General features: G+C 45.8%; 1 protein-coding gene across 1 annotated transcript in view; it reads right to left on the bottom strand.

Moving 5' to 3' along the window:
- The window catches only part of LOC121860945 (leucine-rich repeat neuronal protein 1-like), a 79,760-nt gene extending 67,596 nt beyond the window's left edge, over positions 1 to 12,164 (bottom strand). The window contains exon 1 of the mRNA XM_042358345.1: positions 11,960 to 12,164. The gene's annotated coding sequence lies outside the window, so the exon portion shown is untranslated. The remainder of the gene's footprint in view (positions 1 to 11,959) is intronic.
- Positions 12,165 to 13,514: the final 1,350 nt, after the last annotated feature.

Here is a 13,514-nt window from a genome sequence, read left to right as displayed (position 1 = left end):
TAATGGTGACGCCTTGCCTGGGATCCAAATGTGTCAGCAGAATTAAAGGGAAAAAAGAAAATCATATTACGTTGGTTTGTGTGTGTGTGTGTGTGTGTGTGTGTGTGTGTGTGTGTGTGTGTGTGTGTGTGTGTGTGTGTGTGTGTGTGTGTGTGTGTGTGTGTGTGTGTGTGTGTGTGAGATTGTTTTTGTCACCAGGATTATGGATTAGTCAAATATTCTCAGTACACTAAAATTAATCATAGTTTCGTGTCTAGTTAAATAGCTCAAAAGTAATCGTAGTTCCGGTAGTCTAGTTAAATAGCTCAAGGTAATCGTAGTTCCAGGTTCAAATAGCTCAAAGTAATCTCGAGTAGTTTTCTCGTGTCTAGTTAAATAGTCAAGGTAATCATAGTTTCGTGTCTAGTTAAATAGCTCAAAGTAATCATAGTTTCGTGTCTAGTTAAATAGCTCAAGGTAATCATAGTTTCGTGTCTAGTTAAATAGCTCAAGGTAATCATAGTTTCGTGTCTAGTTAAATAGCTCAAGGTAATCATAGTTTCGTGTCTAGTTAAATAGCTCAAAGTAATCATAGTTTCGTGTCTAGTTAAATAGCTCAAGGTAATCATAGTTTCGTGTCTAGTTAAATAGCTCAAGGTAATCATAGTTTCGTGTCTAGTTAAATAGCTCAAGGTAATCATAGTTTCGTGTCTAGTTAAATAGCTCAAAGTAATCATAGTTTCGTGTCTAGTTAAATAGCTCAAGGTAATCATAGTTTCGTGTGTAGTTAAATAGCTCGAAGTAATCATAGTTTCGTGTCTAGTTAAAGAGCACAAAGTAATCATAGTTTCTTGTCTAGTTAAATAGCTCAAAGTAATCATAGTTTTATGCCCTTGAAAGTAATTGTAGAGTTTCAGCATCCCATCAATTATTTTTTTAAAGTATTTTAAAGTCTTCTGTCATAATTTTTAAAAGTTTCCACTGCGCCCCAGAGAATTTTTAATGCCCAAACTATTTATAGTTTCTAAACTATCCAAAGTCTTTACCTAATTTGCCTTACGACCACCATAACTAGAGGTGATTATAACAAGGGAAGGAGGCACCTGACCTAACCCCTCTCAAAGTACTTATCGCTTCCAATCCCCTACAAAGTGTTTATAATTTCAAACCGCGTCAAAGTATTTATAGTTTCCAAGTTGTCCAAAGTATTTAGAGAGATTCCAAGTCTTTCAAAGTATGTAATGAGTTTCTCGAAAAAGGTTTTGGCCAAGTTTAACACTTTCACTGTGTTCGTTTGTGTTGAAGTATGTTGAGGGAGAGAGAGAGAGAGGGAGGGAGAGAGAGAGAGAGAGAGAGAGAGAGAGAGAGAGAGAGAGAGAGAGAGAGCACTAGTATGCACACCAGGCAGAGAACACACCTTCCACCTCCATCTCCCCCCTCCCCCCCCCCGGTGCTAGACTTAAAATCACTCGGAAAATACAGTTTTTTTCTTTTGAGACTCTGACAAAAAAAAAGAATAATTCCCACGCAATTCCCAGAGTTCCCATTCCCTCTCCATCCCCACAGAACACAATCCCTCTCCATCGTCACAGAACACAATCCCTCTCCATCGCCACAGAACACAATCTCTCCCCATCGCCACAGAACACAATCCCTCTCCATCGCCACAGAACACAATCCCTCTCCATCGTCACAGAACACAATCCCTCTCCATCGCCACAGAACACACAATCTTCCCATCGCCACAGAACACAATCCCTCTCCATCGCCACAGAACACAATCCGTCTCCATCGCCACAGAACACAATCCGTCTCCATCGCCACAGAACACAATCCGTCTCCATCGCCACAGAACACAATCCCTCTCCATCGCCACAGAACACAATCCCTCTCCATCGCCACAGAACACAATCCCTCTCCATCGCCACAGAACACAATCCCTCTCCATCCCCACTAATACAGTTTACCTTCTACATATGAGTATAAAATCCCTTGTCCCCATAATTTCATTCCGACAAACTGGAACATAATATCCGCCATCCTCCTCAATTTATTCCTCCCAGATTTAGACCTAAAATCCCCACATCTCCACAGATCACAGCTATTTCCTTTACTCGAATAGAAAATCGTTAAATCCCCACAGTTTCTAGACTTTTAAAGGCGTAACGTAAAAATCCCTCAGCCCACAATGTCTTTCACCCAGATTGTAGCCTAAAATCCCTCTTGGCCCACAATCTCTTTTAGCTAGACGATGATATAAAATCCCTCTTGGCCCACAAAACACAATCCCGCCGTCCACTGCAGGCCGTGTCCCCCTCACAGCAAATTGATGACCAGCCCATTTTCCATTCGGCCAAAGTTCGCTGAGTCGTGCAAAATTAATCTTCCTTGTGTGTGTGTTTTTTTTCTATCTGTCCCCCTGTGAGAGATAAAGAAAATGCTGAAGAAAATGACGGTCCGTGTCAATTTTGTCCAACATAAGAAAGAAAATATTTATGGGAAATGATTGTATTTGTGCCGTAAAGTGAACGAGACGATGGGTGTGTGTGTGTGTGTGTGTGTGTGTGTGTGTGTGTGTGTGTGTGTGTGTGTGTGTGTGTTTTATCTCTGGTAAGAACTTATTCTCTAAATCCACAATAAAAGCCATGGGTAACAGAACCAACACTGACCCATGGAATTCGAACAGGGGCCTCTACACCACCTCCCCCGTACAGCGAGGCGGGAACACAGTGACCATGTTCAATATTTGGTAAAGAAAAACAAACATGAATATCAAAAGTGGTAATTCCGTGAGACAATGGGTGGTGTAGATGTTACACAAAAATGAACAAAAATGGCTGTTATTGATACGACGGAGCGACTAGTTTTGTGGAAATGTGAAACTAGTGATAAAGGGAGGGAGGTAGATGGGTGATCCTGGTGGTGGGGGTGATGGTGAGGGCAGGTGGTGGTGGTAGAGGATGATGGTGATGGCGTTGGATGGGAGGGTGATTGGGGGGTGATGGTAGTGGGAGGGTCAGGGTGGGGTTATGAGGAGGGTGTGTGGGGTCCTGGGGGGAGTTGGGTGGGGAGTTAGGGGGTATGGCTGAGTTAGATCCCAGATGGCAACAAGATAAGACCATTCAGTTTATGGTTTCATTTTAGCCGAGGCAGAGCAATCAGGAGTCCAGGTGTGTGTGTGTGTGTGTGTGTGTGTGTGCAGTGTGTATGTGTGTGTGTGTGTGTGTGTGTGTGTGTGTGTGTGTGTACGACTATAACTCAATATGACTATCAAACTCTTAAACTAGAAAATCATGTAAACAAAAATATACATGAACGTATTTATTCTGCATCAGTGTGTGTACGTTGCGGCCATATTGATTAGCGTATGTCCGTCTGTCTGGCCAAACATGTATATCCATACCACTTAAAGATTACAAACAACGTGTAAACAATGAAATTTTAATAGGCATCTTTGTTTACATCTCGAAGTGTCTGATTAAAGTGTCACGACTTTTGATTTTGTTACATTATTATATTTTCTATTTGTTTTTCTTTGTACATTCATTAGCTAGTGGAGGGAAGAGGTCTTATATAAACACCACTTTTATCATGTAGGTGTTTGTGAGTTATCAGGTCTTAGAACATTCAGTGGTTACCCTCCTGTGGTCCCTCTAATCGCTTTAAGTTCCAATTTTCATGTTATTGTGAATATTGGAAGGTTGTTTACCGTAGGGGGTCGGAAGGGATGATCACCTAAAGATTAGTCACCCCGGCATATTTCATTTGATTAGACATCCTGATGTTAATTTAATCTTAACATAACCTACCTAACCAACCCTCACCAAGCCTAATCTAATGAAGCTAACCTAACCAATCTAACATAACCTAGTCAACCTAACCTAGCATAACCAAACCTAACCTAACCTAATCTAATCCAACCTGATCTTGATAATTATGATCCTTGAAGGGTGAGTGAACGCTGACGTCACCTGGCAATAAACAGTCAGATATGATAGAGAACCATCCTCCTCTTCCTCCTCCTCTTCTTCTTCTTCCTCCTCTTCTTCTCCCTCCTCCTCCTCCTCCTCTTCTTCCTCCTCCTCTTCTTCCTCCTCCTCCTCCTTTTCTTCTCCTCCTCCTCCTCCTCCTCCTCTTCCTCCTCCTCTTCTTCTTCTTCCTCCTCTTCTTCTCCCTCCTCCTCCTCCTCCTCTTCTTCCTCCTCCTCTTCTTCCTCCTCCTCCTCCTTTTCTTCTTCCTCACCTCCTTTTCTTCTTCTTCCTCCTCCTCCTCCTCCTCCTCCTCCCTGCTACTCTCTCTCTTTTTCCTCCTATTCTTCCTCCTCCCTCCTCCTCCTCCTCTTCCTGCTTTTCCACTTCCTCCTCTTCCTCTTCTTTTTTCCTCCTCCCTTTCCTCCTCTTCCTCTTTCTCCTCCTCTTCTTCTTTCTCCTCCTCCTCTGACACGAAAATGGGAGCCACACACACTTTTATCTCCCTCGTGTTACTGCCAGTGATAACAGTCATGTGGAAATACCAAACTAGTGGTGTATATGTGATGGTGTGTGTGTGTGTGTGTGTGTGTGTGTGTGTGTGTGTGTGTGTGTGTGTGTGTGTGTGTGTGTGTGTGTGTGTGTATTTGTAGTGATAATTGCTTGGTGTATGTGGTGACAATGGTGGTGCGTATATCTCACATTAGAGATAGACCAGCTATTATCATCACTTTAGACAGTTGCCTCCAGCTGTACACTGAGTCGTCAAGTTAATTATACTTAATAGGAGTTAAATGGGGGGGGGGTCAACTAAGAGCTTAACTGAAGTAAAAAACAACAACACAGTTATTTAGAGTATGACGACATAATAATATCGCTGTGTGTGTGTGTGTGTGTGTGTGTGTGTGTGTGTGTGTGTGTGTGTGTGTGTGGGTGTGTGTGTGTGTGTGTGAGTGTGGGTGTGTGTAATAATAAATAATAATAATAATAATAATTAACGGTTTATTGAAAGAGCTTGGCAGCCAGAAGGCTGAAAATATACAGTTACATATTTGGGAAATGGGTTACGAATTACAAATAATATACAAGTGACATAAGTGACACAAATAAGACATATAGTAACTTAGATGGGGATCAGCTCAAAATACAGTTCATTTCAACATAGTGACAGTGTAGGGAGCAGTGTTTACTGGGAGTGAATATACTGATTTATTACATGTTATTGATAATTTTTACAATGGTTGGGACTGGGCTGTTCTTATAGCGATCAGTTCGTGCACGTATGGGCTGGATGCGGTTGTGGTGTCGAACAGCAATTCTCGGACAGGGGATCTCAGGTGGTAGTAGGGGCCGGTGTCGAGGATGGTGTAGAAGCTTCTTACCAAATTTGCAGATGAGGCCGTGGTGATGGTCAGTGAGAGTCGAAAGGGTCAGTGTGTTGAGCGCTTCTTGATATGTGGAGTAGGAAGGGGAGAGAATAATCTTGCATGCCCTCCTGTGTGTGTGTGTCTGTGTGTGTGTGTGTGTGTGTGTGTGTGTGTGTGTGTGTGTGTGTGTGTGTAGAGAAATTCAGCTGTACAAATGAACCGACAGACAAGGGCAGCGTTATATGCCTCTTCTGTATTCTTTACGGGGCATAAAATCCTGTATCAATTCCTTTTGACACGACCGGTAAGAACAATTTCCTGGAGGTGTTCTGGTACGAGGAGGTGTCCTGAGTGGAGGAGGTAAAGGTGTTTTGGTGGTGGGGGAGGTGTCCTGGGGAAGGTGCCCTGGTGGAAGGGAGATGTCTTGGTGGTGGTAAAGATGTCCTGGTAGTGGGGAGGTGTCTGGTGGTGGGGAGGTGTCCTGGTGGTGGGGGAGGTGTGTCCTGGTGGTGGGGGGAGATGTCTTGGTGGTGGTAAAGATGTCCTGGTGGTGGGGAAGTGTCCTGGTGGTGGGGGAGGTGTCCTGGTGGTGGGGAGGTGTCCTGGTGGTGGGGAGAGGTGTCCTGGTGGTGGGAGGTGTGTCTGGTGGTGGGGAGGTGTCCTGGTGGTGGGGAGATGTCCTGGTGGTGGGGAGGTGTCCTGGTGGTGGGGGAGGTGTCCTGGTGGTGGGAGAGGTGTCCTGGTGGTGGGGGAGGTGTCCTGTGGTGGTGGGAGGTGTCCTGGTGGTGGGGGAGGTGTCCTGGAGGTGAAGGGGTGGGTGTCCTTCATCTCTCAAGTTACACACAAGTTGACAGGGTGGAGCAGCAAGTGTCGGGCGTGTGTGTTGTTATCCTTCACATATTATAGGAAATTAAGATGAGTTTCACCTCTTTGGCTGGAAGGAACAGAGGCCAGTCGTGTGGAAACCCCCCAGCGGAGGAGAGAGTGATGTTCACTTCTCACATTACAGAAAAATAAAGTGTGCTTCTTCTTTTTTTCCTCCGGCTATTTCTCTTTCTCTTTTCTCTTTGATGTGAACGAGCAAACTCCTTTTCAGTGGTGTCGTATTTCAGATTCATCCGAGCAGCTGGTGGTGGCGGCGGCGGCGGCCTGCTGGTGGTTGTGGTGGTTGATGGTAGTAATGATGGTGGTTGGTGGTGGTAGTGATGGTGACCTACAGGTAGTAGCATTGGTTGGTGGTGGTAGTGATGGTGAACTATAGGTGGTAGTTGTAATGGTGGTTGTGTTGGTAGTTGTGGTGGTTGGTGGTGGAAGTAAAGATGGTAGCCCACTGGTGCTAGTGATAATAGCCTACTGTGTGGTGGTGGGGAGTAGTAATAGTGACCTACACAAGTAGTAGTAGTAGTAGTGGTGGTGGTGGAGGCGGGGGCTGGCTGCTGAGGCCTGTTTTAAATAACTCGTCAAGAAAACCATCCCAGATTCAAGATTTAATCCCACGACCGAGATTCCTTAAGAGTCCGCACGATGATTTTTACCTCCTTGTCTGAGTAGTGATGAGAGGCGGAGCTGCTTACCCTAAAGTCTTCGTACGATTCGACGCCATTCAGACCTTCCAGTTGTGGCCAGAGTTTAAAAAGTGAGTCAATTAGATGCGTCCTCTCGTCTCCACTGAGGGGAAAATTCAACGTACCAACCTTTTGAGAAATTCTGGGCCGAGGTTTGTGTTTACCTCGCGGCGGTCCAGAGTGATGGATGGTGGTAGTTGTGGTGGCTGTGTGGGTGATGGTGCTGATGGATGGTGGTAGTTTTGGTGGCGGTCATGGTCGTAGTAATGTATGACTGTAGCTGTGGTGGTGATGGTGATAGAGGTCGTAGTCGTAGTAATGTATGACTGTAGCTGTGGTGGTGATGGTGATAGAGAGGGTCGTAGTCGTAGTAATGTATGACTGTAGTTGTGGTGGTGATGGAGAGGGTCATGGCCATGGTGATGAATGGTAGTAGTAGTTGTGATGGTGGAGGTTCGTGGCCGTGGTGATGGATGGTAGGTATGGTGGTGAAAGAGGGTCGTGATGGTGGTCGTACTAATAGATTGGTGGATGGTGATACGTATACAGTTATATTGGTGGTAACAGTTACAGATTGACAGATGGATAGTCTCACTCATGGTGGTGGTTCAGGTTGTAGTTGTGGTGGCCAGCTTATAACCCCACCCTGACCCCACCACCAAGAGGAAGCACTGTGTACCTATTGTTAGCAAGAGACGAATGACTTTTCCAAACTCCATTCAGCTTAACGTCACCCAAAATATGCCAGGGAGGACTCCGAGTGGATGACAAGATATTCTCAAAAACATGTCGTGTGTGTGTCGTGGTTAAACACAACATACAGATTAGGGGTCAATTTGTGTGTTAACTTAAAACATGAGACGATTGAGGAAAAACCCGTTCAAGGACTTTACACATGTAAGACGTGAGTGGGATGGGCCTCAAGCTTTGGGGATTAGGCTGTGCATGTGTAGTACATCAAAATGAGGCTACGGTGTCAAACATACAAGGACTCAACAACTGGGTCAGCACAACACACACTAAAACTTATGGAAGTCTAACTATAACTTTGACTACCTTAAGGTAAATGGTGACTGGGGTGATATTCTGTGACTCTCAAAATGCTGTGCAACTGGTGAACGGGACCCGCCAGCCTTAATGTGTAAAATGATATATGATATTAAAAGAATTATGGTTGAAGATATTTTACCCGTGTATCTTAAACTTGCTAATACACACACTGGTTAATCCTCGATACGACACTTCTGAGTATGACACTTAGTTTGTTATCTCCTCTTGTCGTGCGTGGCAGGGACCAGTGTCAAGGCCTGTCTCATGGCAGGGACCAGTGTCAAGGCCTGTCTCAACTACTTCGATTAGACAAAATTGTTCCTCATTCTACCCAATAGAGTTGTTAAACTAAAGAGATGACTCCTGGCCCAGCTGGTGAGAGAGGAGAGTGGACGGTGAGAGAAGGGAGAGAGGGTGGGGGAGAGGGGAAGGTTAGAGAGGAAGGTGAATGACGGGAGAGGGAAGGTGGGGGGAGAGGGAAGGTTAGGAGGAAGGTGAATGACGGGAGAGGGAAGATGAGAGAGAAGGGAGAGAGGAAGGTTAGAGGAAGGTGAAAGACGGGAGAGGAAGATGAGAGAAGGGAGAGAGGGAGGTGGGGGGAGAGGAAGGTTAGAGAGGAAGGTGAATGACGGAGGAGGGAAGATGAGAGAAGGGAGAGAGGGAGTTGGGGGAGGGGAAGGTTAGAGAGGAAGGTGAATGACGGGAGAGGGGAAGATGAGAGAAGGGAGAGAGGTGGGGGAGAGGGAAGGTTAGAAGGAAGGTGAATGACGGGAGGGGAAGATGAGAGAAGGGGAGAGGGAGTTGGGGGGAGAGGGGAAGGTTAGAGAGGAAGGTGAATGACGGGAGGGAAGGTGGGGGAGGGAAGGTTAGAGAGGAAGGTGAATGACGGGAGGGGAAGATGAGAGAAGGGAGAGGGAGGTGAAAGGGAGAGAGGGAAATGTGGGAAGGTGGGAGAAAGGAGAGAGGGATGTATAAGTAGAGAATAAGAGGTGAGGGAAAAGAAAGTGAGAGAAGGAAGGAAAAGGGAAGAAATAGGGGAGAGAGAAGAGGATGAAAGGGGATAGATAAGGGATTAGAAGAGATTGAAAGAGAAGGGAGAGGGGAGAGAGATAAGAGAGGAGAGGGGAAAGAGACAGAGAAGACAAAGCAAAGAAAGTGAACAAAAAGGAGGAGTGGGATGAGGAGGTAGTGATGATGATGATGATGATGATGATGATGATGATGATGTTGATGATGATGATGATAGAGATGATGCTAATGTTAGTGATGATGGTGATGAGGAAATAGAGAGAGAGAGAGAGAGAGAGAGAGAGAGAGAGAGCCTTAGTTGAGATAGAGGAAGATGAGGGGGAGGAGGAGGAGGAGAGAGAAGATGTTAGAAGAGTGAGAAAGAATAGAGGTGGAAGAGGGAGGAGTAGTGAAAAAGAAAGAGAGGAGGAGAAGGAAAAAAGAGGAGGAGAAGGAAGAATAGAGGGAGGAGGAGGGAGGGAGGAGTAGAAAGAGAAAGAGGGAAGTGGAAGAAGGAGGAAGAAAAAGGACGAATGGAGAGATCAGGGAGGAGGAGGAGAAGGAATAGTAGAGAGGAGGAGGAGAAGTAAGATTAGGGAGGAGGAGAAGGAAGATTAGAGAGAGGAGGAGTAGAGAGAGAGAAGGAGGGATGAGAGAGGGAGGAGGTATAAAAGCTAGTTCACCTTTAAGAAGAGTTTCAGTGGCCTCAACAGGGGTGGCATTAACCCGTGCTGTTTATCCCACTAACAACCATCACTACCACCATTCATAACCACCATCTATAACCACCACCATCATCTATCATCATTACAAACACCATCCTCCATTATATCCACCGCCAACTACCATCTTGCACCATAACTACCATTCACCATCGCAATCACCTCTCCACCACAGCATTACCATCATAACCTCCATCCTTCGACACAAGCACCATCAATCACCACAGCTACCATCTATTACCAGTTATAATTCACAACCACAACCACACTATCCACCTTACAATCACCGTCACCATTACCACCACCACTATCACTTACCACTACAACCACCATCTACCACTACAACCACTATCTACCACCTCAGACAACCTTACCACACAAACCATCACCGTGCTAACTACCATACACCACTACCGTAACAACCCCCCCCTCATTTCTATCCACACCGATGTCTCCTAATTAACACCCAACCATCCTTCAAATACCCTTCCCACACCTTCAATACCCACCATACCACATCACCCACAAGCCCTTCAATACCACATCTACACCACCACCGCCACCAACACTATCCTACCACTACCACACCAGTACCACAACACCAATACCACTACCATACCACTACCAATACTACATCACTATCACAAGTACCATACCACTACCACTACTACTACTACTACCACCACACCACTACCACTACACACCACTACACAACCACACCCACCACCACACCACCACTACCACACCACCACTACCACACCACCACCACACAACATCCTCAGCTTCACGTTTTTGAAGTTGACATGACTCTCCTCCCTACCATCACACTTCCTCCTCTTCCCACCCACACTTCCTTCCCCTCACACCAGCTCCCCCCTCCCCTCACCTCCAGCACCCCCCTCTCCCCCTCACCCAGCCCACCTCCCCTCATCTACCAACTCCTCTCCCCTCCATCTACCAACTCTCCCCCTCACTCACTGCCCCTCCCCCTCATCTACCAACTCCCCCTCTCCCTCACCTACTAACTCCTTCTCACCCCTCACCTCAACTCCCTCTGTTCCCTCCTACCAACTGCCCTCTCTCCTCCCCCACCTACCAACTCCCTCACCTAACTCCCCCTCCCCCACTTTCTCCACTCTTACTAAATCCCCTCTCTCCCCCGCCTACCAAATCCAGTCTCTCTCCCCACCCCAGCACACAGTAATCTCCCTCCTCGGGTGTTAATGTTCCAGGGTTTTTTCTCCTCCTCCCCTCAGAGTCATGTAATAGTTTATGCAATAACTTTTGGCTGCAGGTGAGGTTGTTGCCAAACTTTTATATTTTTTGAGGGTGATGGTGGGTGGGGAAGGAGGAAGGGTAGGGATGTGGTAGGGTGAGGGGGAGGTAGAGATTGGGAGGTGGGGGATATGGGTGGGAGGTTGGAGGTGGGGGATTTGGGGTGGGAGGTAGAAGGTGAGTGATGACATTAACCTACCTGAGTCTGACCTCTCCCTTGAAGTGCGTTGGGTTAATATTCCTCGTAAGAACTCGCCATAACTGAAGCTGAAACACAAAGCTCATGGGATAGCATCAGGAGTACCGTGACTCTCTAACTTAACTAGATGCGTTCACTTAACACCAACTAAGTGGAAATTCTTACGACGATTCTCTGATGTTGGGTGAACGTGTGTAGTTAAAGGTAGAGTCTTGGTAATTTTGATGTTCGTTACATCACCGTACGAACCTTAAAGAATCTGAGCCTTGGGTTGGAAAAGTCGATATTCACAACTGTGGGATAATTATCTCGCCACCGAAAGATAATCTTGAGGTAAACAGCAACAGGATTTAAGTTCATGATAATTGAAATTTCTTGTTGGCGGAACTTTGTTTTGGTAGTGTGCGTCGCGATGCTGAATAAAACTTTTTTAGCATATAATTACATCACTCTGGTTGGTGTGTGTTAGGGGTTTACAGCGTGTTACCTTAAGTTTGTGGATTTAGATCTATTAGAAGGCGGTGGGGAGTCATATACATACAGATTGACATAAATAACAAGCTGTCATGTTTAAGAGACTTCCCGAGATTTAATATTGGAACCCGTCATTGATCTCGCACTGTGACGTCACACACCACGCGGGCAGCGGGACTTGCCTCAAATCTTACGTCTCTCAATACTTCCTCGAGCATTAGTTCTTATCATTAGTCCAAAGGTACAGTACAACTACACTTTTACCCCAAACCACTATGAAAACTTTCTCTTCAGTTATAGATACATGTTGTTGACAAGTTAAGCCAAGTTGTGTAGGGAATTCAACACTTACCTTCATTTTAAGACGTTGAAGACGCAACACTCTTCCTGGAGATAACAGTTTGAGCCCAATAGTTTGCTGAGAACACAGATCGTTTATCAAGATTTTCCACGAACTTCTTCCGGAGAGTTAAAAACTAAATAAAAAGATTATCGTCTTTTTTATTTCACATTTGCCAATTTAGTATGACAGTAGCGATCAATCTGTCTTTGTCACTTTGCTGATTACTGACGGGAGGTGAAGAGAGCGAGAGAGGAGGGTGTTTGGGGAGACAGATTTAAGGAAGTCGCCGTGGTTGTGTATGTGTGAGTGTGTGTGTGTGTGTGTGTTGGGCCAGGCAGTGGTCCACACGCAGGAGGGAGGGAGTCAGCTCTCGTCCGCGCTGACAGGGCTTGTGTGTGGCGCTGCTGCTGTTGCTGCTGGGGGCACTGCCACTACTCTACTACCACCACCCTTACCCTTGCTTCGCTCACCTCGCTATCATCAACGCCTGCCTCCTCCTTCTGCTTATCTACCTCATCTGTTCATCAGTGGGGTTTCATCTATCATCATCCTCCGCCTGCCATTAACGTCGTCGTGTTATTTCCTCACCTCCTCCTCCTCAGCCTCTCTCCGTATACAGGTTGTTGCTGGTTAATAAATTCCTGACCTCTCGTGTTGCCTTGAGATGTGCCTTCGTGTCTGTGGTGATATTCTGGTGGGAGTTTATCATCACTTGTGCTTTCTCTTTACAGTGTCTAGCCTTATCCTTATCAAGAGCCGACCACCACCACCACTACAACTACCACTAACAACCACAACTGCCACCACCACCACCACTACAACTAACAACCACAACTGCCTACTAACAACCACAACTGCCACCACCACCACCACTACATCTAACAACCACAACTGCCACTACCACTAACAACCATAACTGCCACAACCACAACCACTAACAACAGCAACAACTGCCACTACCACCACCACTTCCACTAACAACAACTGCCACTACCACCATCACACTACCACTAACAACCACAACTGCCACAACAACTTCTACCACTAACAACCACAACTGCCACAACCACAACCACTAACAACAACAATAACCACCACCACCACCAACAACAACTCAGGTGCCACTAAGTTAGCTCAGGCTCTCAATTGGCCCAGCCATGTCAATATTGTTAGTATTCCTCTCTGTATCTGTATTTTCTGGCCAAATAAACTGTTTCAATATCAATATCAACCACAACTACCACCGCCACTAGTAACAACAACATCTACCACCACCACCACCAACAACACTATTGCTTGCACTAATATTACCACTGGAACAACTTGCACTAATACTACAACTACTACTTGTACTACTACTACTACTACTACTACTACTACTACTACTACTACTACTACTACTACTACTACTACTACTACTATATATTTTTTCAACACGGCATCCGACCTCCCCTTGTAGCCACACCTTCACAACCATTACTACTACTGCTACTACTGTAACACAAGCTTAAAGGAAACCACGAGCGCCAGCTATCCACAAGTGACCGAATAATATTTCCTTTAG

This window comes from Homarus americanus, unplaced genomic scaffold (genome assembly GCF_018991925.1).
Source record: "Homarus americanus isolate GMGI-L3 unplaced genomic scaffold, GMGI_Hamer_2.0 scaffold40248, whole genome shotgun sequence".
NCBI classification, from domain to species: domain Eukaryota; kingdom Metazoa; phylum Arthropoda; class Malacostraca; order Decapoda; family Nephropidae; genus Homarus; species Homarus americanus.
Note: the sequence above shows the minus strand (reverse complement) of the source record. Positions and strands in the feature narration are given on the sequence as shown.